At 34.5% G+C, this 20459-nt stretch overlaps 1 protein-coding gene across 3 annotated transcripts in view; it reads left to right on the forward strand.

Moving 5' to 3' along the window:
- The first annotated feature begins 9203 nt into the window (after positions 1-9203).
- The window catches only part of LOC116347161 (5-hydroxytryptamine receptor 1), a 113315-nt gene continuing 102059 nt past the window's right edge, over positions 9204-20459 (forward strand). For 2 of the 3 annotated variants that reach the window (XM_031777645.1, XM_031777648.1), the window contains exons 1-2: positions 9215-9256; positions 11135-11625. The gene's annotated coding sequence lies outside the window, so the exon portion shown is untranslated. Of the gene's footprint in view, positions 9257-11134; positions 11626-20459 lie in introns of all 3 variants that reach the window. The other variant, XM_031777646.1, reaches the window with a different exon arrangement.

Genomic DNA, 20459 nt, shown 5'->3' on the forward strand with positions numbered 1-20459 from the left:
ACAACGTACAGGATGAACTGCAAACCGCAAACATCATGTATATTTCATGAATGCGTTTCATGCGCGATGCGAAAACGCTATGCTCAATTCGAACTTTATTAAATAATAAATACAGTAACCACGATATGTGCATTTCCCCGTGCACGGAAAAACTTACATTCAAATACACAAAATGCACGGTGAAATATTACCGAATATTTTTTGTCTATTTGACTTAAAATTCAAAAAACGGACTCATAACATTTTCAAAAAAGAATACAATTTCATCCAGCTATACTTGGAAACCATGCACAAAGTCAAAAGCATTTATATGACAAGAGAACTCAGTTTTTTTATATTAATTCTATAAATTCTGGTTGACATTATTATGATTTTTCCAATGAAAACTTCAATTCCAGGCCATATCCATAAAATGGAAAAAAGTTAAACGAAGTCTCACATAAATTGAGTTTTGATGTGATATGACTTTGATTACATTATTGCATAATATCAATTGAATAAGATGTCAAAATTAGAGCTTTAACCGCATGATAGGGATGGAAAAAGGATAATATGATAGTATCGTCAATAAATCTATATCAAGTATATTAAATTTAAACGATATTGCCGAAAAATCCGGATTTTTGCAAAAGACTCGAAGAAAATACCCCATCAGTTTCAATAATAGTCATAACTTGACTGTCAAGAATATTGAAAATTTCATCAAATCGGATGGAAGAAGTAGCAATTACAAAAAAAAACGGAGAAAAAGGAAAGACTGAAAAATTGTATAAGAAGTAGCATGTATAGCAGCATGTAATGCAAATATATAACCTGCACATCCAAATGTCAATCGAAAAGTAGAGCACTAGTCTGCGTCGTCTTCAGGCTAGTTTTTTATTAATTTTTACTATTAGATATGACCTTTACGTGAAAGAAGGAATCGAATCAAATCGAGCCTGTCTCAAGACATCTGACGCAGAAAAAAATTATAGAAATATGGAAACAAAGTAAAGGAATTGTAAAATCATTTCAAGAAAATGCAAAACAGAATGTCTTCATTTCGACATTTCCGAGATTGCTTTCTTGTTTAATACACATTTACTCCATTGGACGTGAAATGTGTGTACTAGTACATTTCGGTCTCTATAAACTAGTTGCATGCAGTGTTGCTCACGCTCAATGGACCTCGATGCGGTGGTAAGAAGAAAAATTCAAGTAAATAAAATACAAAAATTGTATGCTCTCTATCTTTTTCTCGTCGTGTGTTACGTTCATATTTTCATTGCACAACGAGAGAAAATGGTAAAAAGCATTTCTACACATAAATACTAACATGTAAATTAAGTTTTCATGTTCATTGAATGAATGCAATTTTCGCTTCCTTTGCTTTTATCACTTGTGATCTTCGTCGGTTTGAAATTCCAACTTTCGTTATGCATCTTACTTCATCTTCACTGTTGTCTCTCTTCATACCGACTCCCCCCTCACTCTCTATAGCTTCATATTGTGAGTACGTTGCAAGGCCAAATTAAAAGAAAATGAGTTTAAAAATAGGGATGTATATGCGCATGTACTTTATTTAAAGCTTTTTATTTTCGCATATATTTTATTTGCACGTAAAAAAAGCATAGCAAGAATCCGGTAATATTCCATATCAACAGTAAATGGAAGCGTTTATATTGTACACGTCGCGCATAAATCTGCTGAGCATTTCCTCGTGCAACAGCACCAACAACAAACTGTAAAGAAGAAGAAGAAGAAGAAAAAAATTATATGTATATTCTAGTATTATTGAATAAAATAAAAGACGGAAAATCGCAACGAAGACGTGCTAAATTGAGATGCATTCTTGACGTACACAGTGTGAAGTTCATTAAACATACGCTCACGCACTGGAGCCAGTTACCGGCGTAATGCATGCAAATGTCGAAGAAACGACACAACGAACACGGTTAAAATATTTCTATGCATAAAACGATGCCAAAAGACGAAAACCGAAAGAGACGAAGACGACCGAGCGGAATGAAATTGACGATTTGAGCACAGGTAATTGAAAACCTCCAAGGTTCCAATGTCTTTTGATTAAATTAATATAAATTAAATGTATAATTGAATGAAGGATATTTTATCACAATAATTAAGTTTGAGCATTGTGCAATCGTTTTTAAATGTTTCTTTTCTCTGTCCCTCACTCCCCCTCTACCTTCTATGTATTTTTTTCTCTTTTTTTTTGCTTTAAAGCATTAATTAATCAGTTTTCTCTGCTCGTTTTAACTTCAATGGTCATGGCATCAAACTGATGTGTAGATCTTGAAAAATGTCGACCACGTAAAAATGTCTGCATAAAAATGTCTGGTGTGTTAAAATGTTTGGCTTCAAAGAAAGTGTATTTACCCTTAAATGTTATTGAAATGAATCAAACAAATTACTGTTGTGGGCGCTTTAATTTGTGCAGCAAAGTGGAATGCAGATAGACGTGAGTGAATGAATTTGAAAATCAAAATAACTCTTGTTGACGATACGAATCCGAACGACGGACACACAGAATTGTTCTTATATGAATGACAGTGTAAATGATGAAAAAAGAGTTTCGAACAAATTGACTGGATTATGACATGAAACCACGTATTGTGTCTCAACGTATTCCACAAATAAATCACGTTCTCGCCAAGATCGTCGTCAGCATCTTGTAATATAATTTGTTTTCAAAACAACAAAGAAACGAGAGATGAATGAAAATTCATTGTAAATTCCAATGCTATAACAATGAATCTGTATCTACATTCGATTTTTTTTATTTTCGTTGTTGTTGTTGTTGTTCGCGTCTTCGTAAAACCGCAAGCGGCACTTTGCTTATTTCATCAATTCTATGGTTATCCATTCAAGGTCGTCTATTGCATTGAAATGAGAATCCATGCTATTTAATATAATTCAAGAAGAAGAGAAGAGAAAAAATATAATTGAAAGTTATGGAAAACGTAATTTATTGTTCTGTGATTAAATTACCTGTGATAATTGACAAAATTTGCGGGCGCTCGCGCCCCAACAACAACAATATTAAACACTTAAGTTGACAATTGAATTGGTTTTCCTTTAGAATTGCGAAAACTTTTCGATAATGCAATTGTAAAGATTACTGGAAAATGTCCGTCGTCGCTTCGGTTGTTATGCAAAGTATTCGCGTGCACACGGCAAATATCGGCGATCTTTTGTGCACCAGAACACCGTTGGCACATAGACGATGATGGCACACGGTAGTGAAAATATATAATGAAATCTTTTGGTCATTTTTTTGTAATAATATATATATTCGCCTGAAATTGAAGGCACACTATTATTGGATGTATGCCATGATGACGGTTCATTTCATGCGAACATACAATTAAATGAAAAATACCATGAAAAGTATTAGAATTAGTGGCCGTATTTTTTATTAACATAAAATGGATGCGAGTGAAATGGCGAATGGGAAAACAACGAGTTTTTGCCCTATTATTCCTCATTTGAGATTCGTTTGAGTGATAAATCGTTTGATTATGACTATTTGCGGTTTGACTGTATGGACTCAAGAGAATTTCAATCAATTTATGCACACATATCTGGGATCAAAATGGTCAAGACAAATGTGTAGTGATAGTGTATATGAACCCTTTGTCACTTGAAATAATCTCGAATCGAAATTGTTATGAAAGTGTAATTTACATGAATATATCTTACCGTAATATGGCCATTATATTTTGAAAGAGTTAATGTAAGATATCTGTAGATTTATAGGGAAATTGTGTTTTTCGAGGGTGATTATAAATTTCCAGCGTGGTATACTGGCTCCTTCGATGTCTTTTCATACAAAGTCTAGCAACATGTACATCACATCTCGTGATCGCTGATTTGTTTTTGTGCTTCTGGTCCGGTTTTGCTTTTCCACTTTATGCTTATGCATTTTCGAATAAGTTTTATCAGTTTGAAATGATGTTGAACATAACGAAGAAGAGTATTGTTATCGCTTCATTGTCCTTAGGGATTAATAAAATACATGAATACATAAAAAACGACATCCTTTCTGCTGATGCTTTTTTTTCTATCTCGCTCTTTCGCTCGCTCTCTCTATTTATCCGTGTGTTGTTTGCCCGATTTCATAAGTACATCGAACCAATCGTGATACACCGGCAACGAATGCAACAGAGGACCAAATGAAGAAACATAACGGTTTAACACAAGGACGACGAAGACAACGACAACAACGACAATAACAGTAATTACGATTGTTGGTAAATTTTCGAGTTTGCTTTGAGCACTGAAGCAATTTCACTTGACAGTTTCATGTTTGCTCTTTTTATGTTGCTCGTTTTTCGGACGCATTATTTCACCTTTGGTATGTCCCAAAGAATTGTATTTCTCTCTCTCTCTCTCTCTATGTTTCTCGTCCCGATGCAAACATCTTAAAATTGAATGACAAATGTGAAAGAGCTGAAAATTTACCTTTTTTCCCAATGCGCTCTGCCAATCCAAATGGTTTTTGATCTTTATTTTTTCAGTCTCTCTGGTCAATGAGTCGCCAGTCAACACACAACGTATTCTCAAATGTAGAAAACAAACGTAATAAAAGTGTTAGACTTTTTATACGACCATTGGGTACTTTGTCATTAGAGATTTTGTTTCACTCAGTATATACGCTTTCTTTAATTTACAAAATCTCACCCGCTCTCTCTCTCTCTCTCTCTCTCTCTCTCTCTCTCTCTCTCTCTCTCTCTCTCTCTCCATCTCTTTATCCAACCAATTTGAATACAATGTATGCGCGTGTTTATTGCGTCAAATGAGTGAACGAAAAAAAAGAATAAAATAAATTAATAAATGGAATAAAACACCGTAATAAATTAAAAGTGTGGATACCCACACGACATCGCCATTTTCATACGGTTCACATTCTTGTTGATTTTATACCGAAAATAGTACAGCGAATGTTAAACGGTTATTATTACGCCTACAACTTGATTTCGAGAAATAAATTAGTTTTAAATTTAGTCATCAAAATACTGGGCGAACTGTTTTCGGTGACAAAAAGCAATTATTTTAATTGTTTTAATTAGACAATTTTCCCTTCTTTCATGATTACCTAGTATCGAGATACCTGTGCACTTTTACATATATAAATATATGTACACTTAAAACCATTGAATACACTTTGTATTTTCCTATTTTTCGGCTTTTTTTTAACCAAATGTCAAACGTTGAATGTCGCTTTTGTACATAAAACCTTCACTTCGAATGCTTTCCGTTTCATTACCCATCACTTTGGGTGCAATTTTCTAAGCGGTAATCCATTTTAAGCGTGAATTCGAATACATTGAGCTCTTGGGTCGAAAATTTGCCACACATATCCTCACACGCAGAGAATGAGATAAAGAGAGAGCAAAATGCCATCCAGCTTCAGGTTCAGAATCGGCCACATTTTAACATTTATAATTGCTTCTGTCAAAAATTCTCGCGGTTGCTTTGTAACGTCTGTGCCGAATACCAATTAAAATCGATTAAATTGAAATGTCTGGAATGTTTGGTAGTAACTAAAATCGTTTTTAATTCGATTTTTGTTTCGACCGGTTTCGGTTGCTTTAAATAAAATTCATGCATTTCATTCGAATTGAAGTGGTTCACGGCTGCAGTTTCGAGTAGTAACTAAAAGCTTTTGCCACATTGCGTTATTTGAAAGTCACTTTTCAATTAGTTGTTGAAATGAGAAAAGGATTTTCTTGAGCAAAGATGCTACAACAACTTAACTAAGCAAAGGAAAAGAAATATCCAAAAAAGGATAGAAGAAAATTGCATACGGCATTTAAGCTGTTTCCTTTCACTATAAATCGTTTCATATATATTTTTTTCTCTTTCGCCTTTTTTTGCTCTTCTCGTTTGTGTGTGAGTGTGTGCATTTTTTTCGTGTGTGCTCTCTCCATCGGACAATAAAATTCGAACAAAGTATCCGTTTGTATATGGTACACAACCGAGTTTAATAAATTTGGTGAGGAAAATGATTTTTGTTGCAAAGCGAAAAAAGAAACACATTCGGATGACGATGGTATTGAGCGCATTCGCTCTCAGTTAATATATAGAAACGAACACATCCGCACCCGCACATGCACAAGATTGTATTCATTTGTATTTGCTTTATTTGGTAATGAACCCAAAAAGCATTTCACTTCACTACCGAACTGAACTTTGCTACGTGACAGTGTGGGTGTGAATGATGTTGGGTTATACATTTTTTTGAATCCTGGTCAAAATGAGTATAAATCGGCTATATACATATATGTGTGCGATCTATACATATATATATCGACTATGCATAAAATGTGTTTGTGTTTGTAGTGCAGATTAACCATTGCCATTGATATCAGCGTATCTATACCGAGAGCAGTTCATTTAAAGTCGAAAATGCAATCTTCGCCCAAATTTCATCTATATTCGACTATCCGTTTCTGATATCATTACAACCATTGTTGGACCCAGTAAATGAACGCAAGATGAAAAGAAAAAAATATAAGAAACACATGCAACATCGTATTCTTATATTTTTTAGTACACGGGGTAAATAAACATTGCCACATAGAACTGGTGATAGAAAAAGCGGGCGATCGAGAGAAGAGGATGGGCAAAAGAGAGGACGAGATGCGGGGGGTGTAGTATGAGGTAAGGAAAAAAATCGAAATAATCGTTCAATTGACTGTCTTTTTTGTTCATCATCAAACGACCGTTGTGTGCCTGAACCGTAGAACACGTACGATTTTCTTGCCGATTCCATGTTTTAGAAGAATATATAGTTTTCGTTTTATATTTGAACACAATCAACGCCCAATAAAACTAAACTAGAAAAAAAACATCCGAAAGTCAGAAGCAATGCGAATCCGACATAAAACCATCGATTACATGTATGTATTTCGAACTATACAGGAAATATGGTTTTTTCTCAATTTCTTCTAACATTTTTCCGTATATTGGATCAGCCGTTTGTGTGAAAGTAACTTTGGTGTCTGCATTTCGGATCGGGTCTAAGCGATTTTCTTTTGTAATGATAACGTTTGATTCCGACCATGTGGAGCAAGCAACACATATTTTTTTTCCTCTTGCCTGTTCGGTTCTCTTGTTACTTGTAAATTATGTAAACATATAATTGAGGCAATAAATAACGCAAAACGAACAAAAACAACCACAGAATGCGAATTGTTCACGTGAGAAATAGAAAGGCATTTCTTAAGCTCAAAGTACAAATTATGATTTTTTTCTTCTTCGTAAAATACTTCGATTTAAATCACTCATTTGCTACAGTTGGTCCTATTTCATCAATAGGAACTGCCAAAGAAAGGAAATTGCACAAAAGCTGAACGAATTATGAAGAGAAAAAAAATGAATAAATATGCAAATTTTTCCATAGTTAATAAGGCTTTTTTTGCAATGTAAAAAGATATGCAATCATTTGTATTATGGAATGTCAGTGTCTGCATAGCCAGCATAACTTTTTTTTGTGGCATTGTTGACGAACGACCGTGTGTTGCGCACAAACGAACCGAAGTAGAGTTAAAATCTATTCAAAATGCCCAAACTAACCATAGTCAATTCACCGGCAGCCAAAATATGGGAAAACTTGTGATCAATCCAAACTTATGCCGATTAGAAATGAGCAATTCAACCGTATCATTTTATATCGGCTGTGCATATGATTTCAAATATAGAACGAAACAACAAGAAGAAAAAACGCACACAAAATCGGAGAAACAGATTGTCTACATTTATCATTTAGATTTTGGGTTCATAAATCATGGGCTAAGGTTGGCGCTTTGAAGGCAAAGTGAATAAATGAACATTGATCGTCTTATGCGTAGTCTTCGAAAAAGAGAATGAAATAAACAGCTTCGTTCCGAACTTCAGGCATACTGCCACCCGCCGCTTCTTCTCCCCCCCACAAAAAAAAAACTATGCATTTCTCAAACAGTTCGGCAAATGCCCAAGAACCACAGCAATAATGTAACATATTCCTTTGAATTCATATACGCTCATTTCCATTTGAACAGTCAAAAGCACCCAGTTTGCTATTCATTATGTGTGCACAGTGTAAAGATGATGACGATAAGAGCAAATGTGAAGCGCAAAAGCTTATTGCGTCAAAATGAGCGATGCATAACCAAAATATTGCATGGCATATGTGGTCTCTATTACATTCCATAGTTCTTATAATTGATGCATCATTATGGTATGCATTCCATGCACTGCCAACACGAAAACCAACGAATTTTCAATTCGGTGTTTGTTGCCGATATTATGAGTTTTCACCTCAGCTGGAGACCTCTTCAAGCGTATTGTGCGAATGTTACAAATCATATTGCTTTAACTCGACCAATAACATTTAACATTCAACATCAGTGAGTGTGCCTGTGATTCGTACAAGCCTTAACAAGATCGACGACAAGTGCAAGAACGAGAACGTCGTCGAGCCCCTTGTGATAAAGCCAAACGTATATAGAGCTGTGATAGATGAACACTGAATCGAATGATAGACAATAACAAACAACACGGTCCAAACGAATGAAGATCAAGTAACATGTGTAATTGGTTTATGTTGTGATCATAGCCAAGGCATTTCGGGCGTGTTTTGACTTGAGGATAATGGTTTAGCTATAGCATATTCAATGCATCTTTTGATACGATTTAGATATAACACATGACGCCTTCAACATGCAACATGATTTTATAGCTTAAAACGCGTGAATGACACACTCACTCTCACTTCAAACGATGAAAATGTATCAGCAGGCGATACAAAGCTGTATTCTTCTTTTTTTTAATGCCTGAAATGCTTACACTGTACACATCGTATACATCGTATCGAAACGAACGAAATATGAATCAGCAGCAACACTGTATGAGCGACACTGTGTACGCTCTCTCGTCGTAAATTCAACACAATTCATAAGCAAAACAATCAAACAACGGTACAAAATGTATTATGTGCTTTGTGTTGCATGTTCTGTCTGTTCAGCGCAACATTCTCGCGCACTATTAAACGTGTCACAAGCTAAAAAATACGACTCATACATATCGCACTGGCTCGTGTGCACAACAAACGCGGTTGATTCAGCAGCAACGGACTTCGAACACACACCGAATGTGATAACATTCATAGGTTCAACTATTCAATAATACTCCAACGTTTCCTCAGTTAGGAATTGATATTCGTTGCGTTTGGGCCGTTTTCTCTGTTGTTCGTGGCGCTTATACATTCTATTCGGTATATAAATCGTTCTCAGTGTGCTCTTTCCAGTTTCTCTCGCATTGAATATTTCGATTCGTTTTTGTTTGTTGGAGTGCCGTTTTACACACTGTATTACAGTGTGCTTGTCAACTTGTTTGCCACGCAAAAATTTAAAATCACAAAGAAAAAACCAAAAGTACCACACACACAAAACCGATTCAGGCTTTTGAATCGGAATTGGCATCGGAGGATTCACATTTTATTACATACACAATAACAACTGATATTCGATTGCACATTTTATCAAGTTCGAAATTCAAATTCACGCTTTGTTTTTCAACGCAGGTAGAAATCGTGGTTTCGACGATTAAAAAATATTCGATTGACTCATTATTTAATTTTTGAATTGGGAACAGTTATCTTGAATTAATTCACAACATCCCTCTCTCATTATTGCTTTTGGTTCATTTATTTTTAATGTTAAATTAAAATTGGGTACACATTTTTTTTTGGTGACATTCACATTTTTCATGTGATAGTTTTTCAAGACCATAATAATTGAGTACGGTGAATCGATTTTGTTGAAAGTAAAATAGGCGATAAAAAACATCGAAGAGAAAAAAGAAGAAAATATTTGAATAATAACGAACACATTCAATATATTTTTTTTGAAGAGAACAGAAGCTATTGTGCAATGTTTTTTTTTATTTGAACCAAGAGGGAAGTAAGAATATTAAATCGATCATAATATTATTTTTAAAAAATATAAATTTATTTGCCAAATTTCAATACCTTATAAAAATGTGAATAAATGCACAGTGTTTCTGTAACTTTTTAATCGTTTGCTTGATATTTTGAATCTAATATTATTTTTGAATTTCGCTCTCCCTCGCTCCCGCTGTTTTTCTCTCTCCATATCATTCATGTAACATCTCTTCTTTCCTCTCGCCGTGAATTTAATTGCTTTATTTCACATCGATACTCTAGTTTTCATGTAAAAAACGAAGTCAAACATTTGAGTGCATATGTGATTCGTTTTTGTGGTACGGAACTCACGTACGTAATAACAAGCGAACAAAAAAAAAACACACGATTTTTTCGTTTCGTTCTAGTCGTGTTTTTTAATGTGTATTTTACACGCGGGTCATATATCGTTCCCAACTGAATCGAATATGAAATCACCTATTCACATTGAAGTCGCGATTCAAAATTGTGAATATCGAAAAAAGTGTGTGTGTGTGTGTGTATGTGCAAAAATTCACTGTATTCCAACATAATGATGGACTCTCTAATGATATTTGAAGTTCAATCGCAAGCAAACACTATATGAAAATGCCAACAATTATAAAATTGAAACAAAGCACGCATTTTACGCTCATTTCCATAATAATCATTTCAGCTTCAGCGAATCATCACAGAGACTATACAGTTGGTAAATTGAAAAATTGCAATTCAAGTTGCATTTTTCCGCTTTGGCGTGTGCTGTACAATTGTGAAAGGACGAAAGAGAAGTAGATAAAGAAAGCGAGAGCGATAGTGTGTTTAGTGAAAAAGAGATAGAAGAGAGAGAGAGAGAGAGAGAGAAACGTTTAAATAGCTATGGTATAATTGTCGCTTTTGTATATCCATGAGTTGGCTCCAATAAAAATGATTTCCACATTCAAATTTTGCACAATGCAATTCCACTGTTCGCTATATCCCGATTTCAATCTAATAGCAAACATTTTTTGTTTCTCCGTATCTCAACCCTTCTTACACACGAATTGATTTAAACATTGGTAGAGCGAGATAATGATACAAAAAAAATGAACTTGGTGACGCTATGCCAAATCGATTTTTGCATTAAAAAAAATCACCTTTTTTAACAGTTTCATTTTACGTTCTACAAATATTTTTCTCTTTTCCGTGAATCAGTAAAATTAAAATAATCATTTTCAACGAATCGAATTACAACGGAAAATAGGAAGACGAAAAGAAATAACAGAAACAATCGAAAAAAAATTCATCATTTTTGAGACAGAAAAATAAAACATGAAAAAATTGTACAATTTTTATGTGCTTATTATTAAAATATAAACAAAGCACGTATAGTGAGTTTAAAACATTGGTCGGTGAAAATAAAAACAAGTGAAATAAAAACGAACTTTTTTTTGTCCTCCGCTTCTTCAGCAAAAACACCACAATTCAAAAAACTAGAAAGAAAAAAGAAGAGAAAAGAAAAAAACAAAACTTAGAAGAAGCAGAAGAAAATCAAAAATAAATAAACAAAACGAAATTGGCGCACACTCATCATCAATAAAAGCAATAAAAATCAACGTGTTGTAATATTGTGTCGTTACATTGTTGTTTGCTGGCGCAAGAAACAAAAGCAAGCTGTATTACAGATGCAAATCGCATGAATGAAGGTAATGAATCGTTTTTTTCCTCCTCTCATGTATGTTTATTTTTTTTGTTCTTTAGCTTTTAAGCGACATTATTAAATGTGACAATGGAAAACAAGAGTGCATTCATAAAAAAAACAGGATAAAATGTTATGTCATTTTAAACGTGATTCAATTGTATTTCATCTTCTTCATCTCCTTCCTTGAAACAAACACGAGACGATGATTTCAACTCGTTTTTAATTTGTGTGTGTGTGTGTGTGTCGTTTTCTTGTTGTTCGTTAATGCAAAGATTTTGTTTAAATGGTTCGATTGTCGCTTTGTTTTGGCCAATTTGGCATTAAGCGTACGAAATGTGTTGACAGCACATTATATACCACATTTTCTCTTCATTTTTTTATTAGCGATCATTGAACACGGAATTGAGATGAAGTGGAATTTTATCGTCATGTTCGCACGCCCCACACTTTTTTTTTGTTTAGAACACTCGAACATCGTTCTCGTTTTTTAGCACCAAAATTGTCTATTAAGTACCTACTTAATCAGTTAGAACACGCCGTCTAAGTGCATTTTTGTGTGTACATCGTATTGTATTCAGCATCGAGGATCGCATTTCACGAGAAATTTACGTATTCATGTTACATAAAAGCTCAGATGTAGATTTGTTGCATTTAAGCATCTCACATCAGCAATAAATTAAAATAGAGAATGTGCCACATACGCAATTTCAATGCAGTTGACGAAAGAAAAAATATCCAAATTCAACGTTTATTTCGGACATTGAATTTGATAAATTATGGCGGGCACACTTACACACAGTACACTTACACACAGTACACTTGATGAAGAGAGAAAGAGAGAGAAATGTCAGCTTTTATTTTCATCTGTCAAATAAATATTTCTTTGCGATGTATGAGTCTGATTGCGGTTGGTGTGTGTGTGTGTGTCTGTGTGACTGGCGTACGCTCATTTCATATTCATTTATAAAATGTTTTGGTCCTTACCACATGTAAAGGTGAGGCAATCCTTCTATATGGTGTGGCATGCTGTGCCATATAAACGACATGGCTCCGTTTTACCACCCCATATCGTGGCAGACGTTAAAATGTTTCAGAAAATTCGTTGGAAAAAGTTACTCTAAGAAAATAAGCGCTTTATTTATTTTTGGTCTCATGATTTGTCGTTTTTCGCTGACACATTTACCAAAATGCTGAGAGTCTTTTCCATACACATTCCATTTCATCTGCTTCTATTTTTCGAATACATACAATATACACAAATTGTTTGTATAAAATGAATCTTCAGCACATATCTGTTCGTTATTATTGTTACTGTATTGTGAGTTTTTCTTTTATTTGTTCATTTTAACTCTTTTGAATCAATTCAAAAAGCGAAAGGTTTTAAAATCTCGTTCATTCGCTTAAATACAGAAAGAGATAGACACACAAAAGCGAGAGCTCTCTACCGCACTCACATCATTTTCTTTGTAAATGTTCATGACTTTGGAAGCGATCTCGAGAGTATCTGTGGCACAACCAACGTTTCGATGTATTTCGATTCATTCTATAATGATAGCATATATTGTGATTTTTTATTCCATTTTTCGACCTTTGAAAAGAAAACTTTGCCAAAGCAAAATCGAAGGTGGAAAAATTGACAAAGTTTGAAAAGCTTGTGAATCGATATGGATTTAGAAGCAATGAATTCGTCTCAGTTGAATTGATCCTTTTGTATTTTACCCGCTTTTCATTTTATCTTTGGAATGATATCAAACAAGAAGACAATTTTAAAGAAGATACGGAAAATAAATCATTTGTTGAATTTACACATTGGTAGACCTATGCCGATTTTCACGTGGTGTAATTTCATTACCGAATCCATCTTGTGACATATATATAGTGTGTGTGTTTTTTTTATTGTGTTTGCGTCCAAATATTTTAAAATCGCGTCTATACATTGATAGTGAGCCGTGAGATTAAAAAAATAAAAAAATACCAAAACTAGAGTTCCATAAATCGAGTGAAAGAGATATAAGGTCGCGAAAATGGTCTGTATACTCACATACATCGCACTGATACGATGCCATTATATTACACAGATCGCATTAACATCCATTGTTGGCGTAATGCTCAATAGCTCTCAATTTCTAAGTGTATGGGCATCATTTCGCACATCGAAATGCCAAACCGAATCATTTTGACACCTATTAATTTCTTTACAGCCAAAGGTCGATATTGATATTGACATATCCATTGATTGAGTGTGTACGTTTGCGTGTGTGCCATGTATTGAATGCGGTTTTCCGCGTAATTTTTTTTTCGCCCCGAAACATCTGTGAAACGCATTGACAAAAATATATATATATGTGTGAATGAATGGAAGCGCGTTCGCGTTGAACAATTAAAAATAGAAACCAACTTTTTTTTGTGTGAGTGTTTCATTCGGTATATCTCTTGTTGTTCGTTATGTAAAAATTGTAAAATTACGTGCTTAATTGTTTAGCTCGGTCGAACGACGTGCCCATGAACAAGTTCTTTGTTTATTTTGTTCGTTATTTTTTGTTTTGTTTTGCATCGCTTCATCTAAGATTTTTTGCTCTTCGCATTTCAAAAAAAAAAAAACAATCTCATTTAACTTCAGAAAATATTTATTGTCAATGTTGATTTATAAATGATAATTACAAGTTTTTTTCTCGACGGATGGTTATATGTATACACTGATCGGGACGCAAGTGTGTTTTATATGAGCGCTAATCAAATACACATTTGCGGAAATTAAGTTTTTCGTAGAGCTCTTTTGTGTTCTGTTAGTTCGGCGAAATAATGTCATTATTACAGTTTTTCTTTCTCTTCTCGCTATAGCTCGGTTGGGATACAAATGATAGGTGACTTTAAAATGCGTGAAAACATTTCAGATGACACGTGTACTCTCGAAATAACGAAAGAGAAAAAAAAACCTGAAAAGTGTCATTAAAACAAATGGCATTGTGTTCGAATTGTTTTTGCTCGTTCGATTTACATGACACAGAGAATTAGACAAAATGAACTAAACAAGTGACATCGTTTTTGTTCTTATGATTCCATGATTATTTTGGTACTCGGTTCCTGATTCTATTTCTATGCCGATGTAAAAATAAAATCAATAAATGTCGGTTGATACAGAAATATCATTTAATGACATTCATAGCATTTCTATCTAGAATTTTTCACGAAAAGAATGATATTTTTCGCTCATTCTTATTATTGCCACAGAGAATTTAACTGAAACGTTGCTAAAGCAAATAAATTTTATTACTCATTTGTTGTTAAAATGATGGTCAAAGGTAATATGTTGAAGAAACGATGCATTAAGAATGCGAAGGAAATTCCATTCTAAGATAACTGAACGACCATTGAAGAACAAATTATTGACTATAAACCATTTTTGTTGCATGCTGATTCAAACAGAATATTACATAATAAAAGATAATGAAATTATGTAGCAAGAGACTGTAGTACCGAATCTTGTTACAAAGACCATGAACTCAAATGTGATCAAAACAACAGTATTTTACGCTCTGAAAATTAATTTTACTTGATAGTTAGTTTTGTCATCGTGTCTATTTTTCCGCGCTTATTGCACATATTTTAATTTACGATAAGTCATATAAACATATCGATTGAGGCAAAACCACATGCATGAAACATGCTTACATATACACGCAACAAACACATGTACGCATAGAACAACAAAAGTAATAGTAGCTAGCACACCAACAGCGGCGACAACAATGATGACGACGATTGCGGCGTGACAGATGACAGTGAAATGAGAGAAACAGACAACAATTGTAATTCTCTTATCATTATTAGTTCTATTCGTGCGATATGTTCAAACAATATGTATTAAATGATGACAAATTGTGTTTAAATGAAAAACGCTGCACCATCGTATATATGTGTAAATAATCGCAAGCAAACTGACATTAACGAATTTCGTTTTTTTTTCTTCTGGATTCTCTCTGTCTGGCTATGTGTGTTGATTTTTGGTTGTTTTTCAATTTTAAGCGGAATTGCAATATGAGCATTTCACGTTTTACGTTCAACAAACGGCATGGTTTGCACTCATATGTGATTATTGTATTTTTTTCTGTTAAATAACGAGTTAAGTTTAAAATACACAAAAATTTCAATCAATGTAATTTATATTGATACAGACTACAGACTGAATGATTACTTTATATTCTTTGCCTTTTGTTTGCGGGTTAAACGTTTATTTTATTTTTTTGCTGACGCTAACATTTTACTTTTTGTGTACATGTCTACAATGATATATTGTAAAGACAATGTGTTGCGAAGTTGATGATCGACAACAATGCAAAACGATAAAATATTCGTTATGATGCTGGCTTTATCAACTTTTCGTATTTTATTCGCACACACCCATGCCAGAGCGTCAGTTATGTGCAAAATGCATCTTATTCAAATTATGCAAAAACTATGCGACAACAATTTTAACTATCAAGAGTTATGTAAAGTATTCTTTGGCCACAACAGTGTGGTGAATGCGTGGCAACAACAGAATACGAAAAGAGAGAGAGAGAGAGAGAGAGAAATGCATATGCACCAAGTGCCAGAAAAACACAAAACATATGCAAAAGGAATTTGCATTGCCACTATTTGTTCCGTTTTCGATTTACTTGTTTTGCTTTCGGACCGAACATGAAACATATCTTCATATTGCTGGAAGCCGTTAAATCGCTTGCAACTGAAGTGAACATTTTCTCGAGATGTGATGTCGGCGCGGGTGAGAATAGTTATAGCAAAAGCAACAGAGAAGGGAAATAATAAAAAAAACAACTATATAAAGAAAATAGCAAGAAAAAATGTTTTAATATAAATGAAAAGCATGTCTAGAGTATACCTAGTATAGAGCTGTACTCAAGTGTGCATATAAAATACACACATGAAATGCGATGAATGCATAAAATGGCAAAGATACGAAACATGAACGGTGGCCCGATTGAAAATCGAACTGAGGCCGGGACGCTTTTCGATTTCGAATGATTTCATCTATGCGCACAGATGTAACATACAGCTCTCTCTATGACTATTGCTCATATTGTATTTTGTTCGCTTATGTATCAAATTTGCATGTGCATTAAGTATTCTACTGTTTGAATGTGCGTGGTATTAATGCTTACAAATTAAATTTATACATGTTCGCATACACATACATACACACAGTATCCATATGTACTTGTATGCAAATGTGTTTGATGCCATTGCCGCCTCTGTTGCTGCTGGTGCTGGTGTTGCTCTGTTCTTTTACTCTGTGCTAACTTTGTTTTGCCTTGAAATTGTTTGCTTGTCAAATTCGGTTGAAACTGAACACCGAAACTCTTGTGCTCCAAAGAGTTTCCTTTGGGAAATGTACGCCATTTGATTTCATCATATGCCCAAAATGAAGTCACGGCCAAACGGAGGTAATGTGCTGAATATTCGGTTGTTCATATCGTTTTTCATTATTCACAATAAACATCGTATCAACACGTTGTCACTTCTATCCTAGCTTCTATCTAACTTACATCGAATGCGTGTTGCATAAATGTATGCACTTTTAAATACACCGATGTATTGCACATTTCTCTCTCTCTCTCTTCCTCTCAAACAGTGTTGCCTTGCGCTTTCAACGAAAACCAATCAAATGCTTTATTTATAAGTTTCTATATCGTTCATTTTCAATATTGGAAAGAAAATTATCTCTGGATGTTGAAGTAAAATTGTGTATTGAGGGTTTTTCGACACTTGAACTTTCAAATCATATCTCGTCGCATTTTGCTAGCAAATTATAAATTGGTGCAGTGTATACACAGATAGAGAGAGCATTGACTAAATGTGAAAACTGATGTGATCCACAAGCGCAGTCTTTCACCAAAACTTCGACGAAGGTATCGATCGAATGCTGTTTTTTTTTACTTTGCAAATCCTTTTGCCGATAATGCAAAATCGTACATTTTTTCTCATTTTAATTCCAACAGATGCTCTCTCGTTCATGGTTCAACATGTCTCTTGTCTGCACTTGCATAAAGTATAAAGTTTGTCCCATACCAGTTTGGCAATACTCTTATTTACTTTACGTAATATCCAAAACTGCAGACACATCACAGTAGTGAACCGAAAGTCAACAACAACGGGAAAAACGGGAGTGGGGACGTGTAAAAAAAAATGCCACCGAAATTTTTTACATTTGCATTGTGGCATTGAGGTAGTTCGGCTAAATTATGTTTGAAGCGTGAATAAGAGATGTTGGCGTGAATGACGCAACCAACAAATGGTGCAATCGGTCGGTACACTTTGTTTATTTTCTAGTGAATAGCTTGTATTCGGCCTATATCGTTTAAAAGCCCAAAATATGGCTCGATTTTTTTTCCATTCATTGTGTGCCTCTTAAACTTTCAACGAGGCTTCACATTTATTATTCATTGGCGGCAGTGTCGCGGAAAAATAATAATACTAGAAATCATAACAAGAAATATACAGTCTATACACGTATAGAATCCAATCTGATATAAAAGTTTGGATTGCAAACAATGAACAGCAGCATAGTGCTATCAAACAGGTGCTCAATCTTTTGTGTCAACATCGCAGCGCGAAACTTTTTGACAAAAACCGAATAAAACGACAAATAAAGTCAACAACAACAAACTTTTGACGAAGCGTCGCTTTCTTTTCTCTTCTATTTTCATCAAAAGGCTGTTCAAATCATTTTCTCGTCATTTGGTTTTTGTGCGTTGGGCTCTCTCACTCTCGTCCTCTCGATGTGCGTGTATCTTTTATATAGCAATGTGCCTTTGTGTATTTACTGTATATTGCGGCGGTTAAATTCTTTGCCAACGCACACCGTGCATATCTTTCTAATTTGGGTCCTCCTACTTCGTTGACTCTCTACACCCGCCAATATTATTGTAAAGTGAACAGGATTGAATACAAAGTAGGCAATGACGATGAGTTTTTCGGTTGAATATTAGCAATGACATTCACAGACAAACTTTTGTTGCATATATTTAAAATAATTGCTCACAAAGAGGAGGCGATTCACCACACGCACACACACACACACCAAAAATGCTGGCATCGAAATTCTAATTAGTTTTACTTTACAATGGAAATTATGGGTGAGTGGTGCCACAGCTAAAAATATTTTAAAAACCACAATCAATGCTTTACACGTCAGAGGTAATTTAACATTTCAATTCGACGAGAATTTGTGTTCACGCACACTTTTGATGCCGAGGTACTATTTAAAAAAAAAACCAAACAAAATAACAACAAGAAAATGCCGAGAAGTTTGTTGCAATTCTGAATTTAAAAAAGCTACAAGAACAATAATGCAACACGTGAAATCCTCGTCACATCGACAATTCTATTCACGCATATCTGATAATGTTGTTATTTTTTATCCCGACTTTGTTGCTGATGCTATTGTTTTGTTTTGTCGTTATTTTTTTGTCTTTTTTTTATTCGGGAATAAACTTTTCAATCGATTACAGAATTTATTCGAAGTGATTCATGGATGGTGTGGTGGTGGTGTTTCAGCCAATAATAAAGCATGTATGTGATCTTGACATCACACACACATTATGTGAGTATGTGTGTGAATTACATTTGAACTAGCATTTGAATGAAAAGTTCTGTGATCGGCTTGAAAAATGTACTGAGACGCTCTCAACGAGTAACAATCTTTTCTCGTATCGTTTCAACAACGAAAACGCCATACATGCACTTGAGAAACAAAAAGCACTCAGCCAATTGGTGGAACCGTATTGTTACAATAACAATAAGCTGGTAAAATTATCGCATCGAAAGTGAGTTGATAAAAACAAAAATCGAGAACGAGGCAAATAAAAAAAAAATCCCGATCACGGAAAGACCTGAACTATATATAAGTGCCGATACCGATTGTGTGGTGGCGCAACATGCGCGCACCATTTAATAAAACACAATAAAAGCTTTTGAGATGCACTTAACTTTTTCAATCGGTTTTCGCTTCAGCACTCATGAACTTGGGAGGATTAATTAGAGTTTCGCATATTACGTCGTCGTCGTCATCATCGTTCGTAGCGAAGTTCGGAATTCAAACCAAAAGAAGCATTTGGCCATTACGTCAGATTATAAACCAATCTAAACGTTCAATCGCTCTAGCGCGCATCGCACACAAAGTGCCCATATTCCCATTTTGACGAATGTTTCACAATCGCAAGAGAGCATAAATCTTATCTTAATTTGCTATATATATACATTTTAGGGGCGATGTTACCGATTTCCGGCTACCCTGAAAATCGGTTTTAAATTCATCTAAATGGACAATGTGTATCACAAATATCATTTGGTTCTTATCGCAAACTCATCGTTGTGAAAGTTTTTGTTAATCCATGACAATGGGCAAGACAAGCACTTTTAATGAAATCATTTCGGTTCTGTGTTTTCACCATTTTCATTTTATTTCTCAAGAATTCCATGTCACTCATACAGAAGTGCCATTATAGATATCAAATGTTACGTTGAAGATGTTTCTCGCAAAAGCCTTTCATTTCTTTACACTGACCCAACTCGCTCTTTATTCTTCGTTATCATTGCACACTCACTGATTATACTTGACATATTTGCTAGCTGCCAAATCAAATAAACAAAAAAAGCAGACAACACAAACTGGATAAAGGAATTATGAATATAAACGTGTCTTTGTGGTGGTCGTTTTTCAGGTCAACATAAAATATACGGCAATTTAATCAGAGTAAAGTGACATTCTACTCGAAAAATGGCTTTAAGGTTAGTTGAACTCAATGTCACCGGTTATGTGCAACTCTTTGCCAACTA

This window comes from Contarinia nasturtii, unplaced genomic scaffold (assembly GCF_009176525.2).
Source record: "Contarinia nasturtii isolate CC-2019 unplaced genomic scaffold, AAFC_CNas_1.1 Cnas_scaffold_1699, whole genome shotgun sequence".
NCBI classification, from domain to species: domain Eukaryota; kingdom Metazoa; phylum Arthropoda; class Insecta; order Diptera; family Cecidomyiidae; genus Contarinia; species Contarinia nasturtii.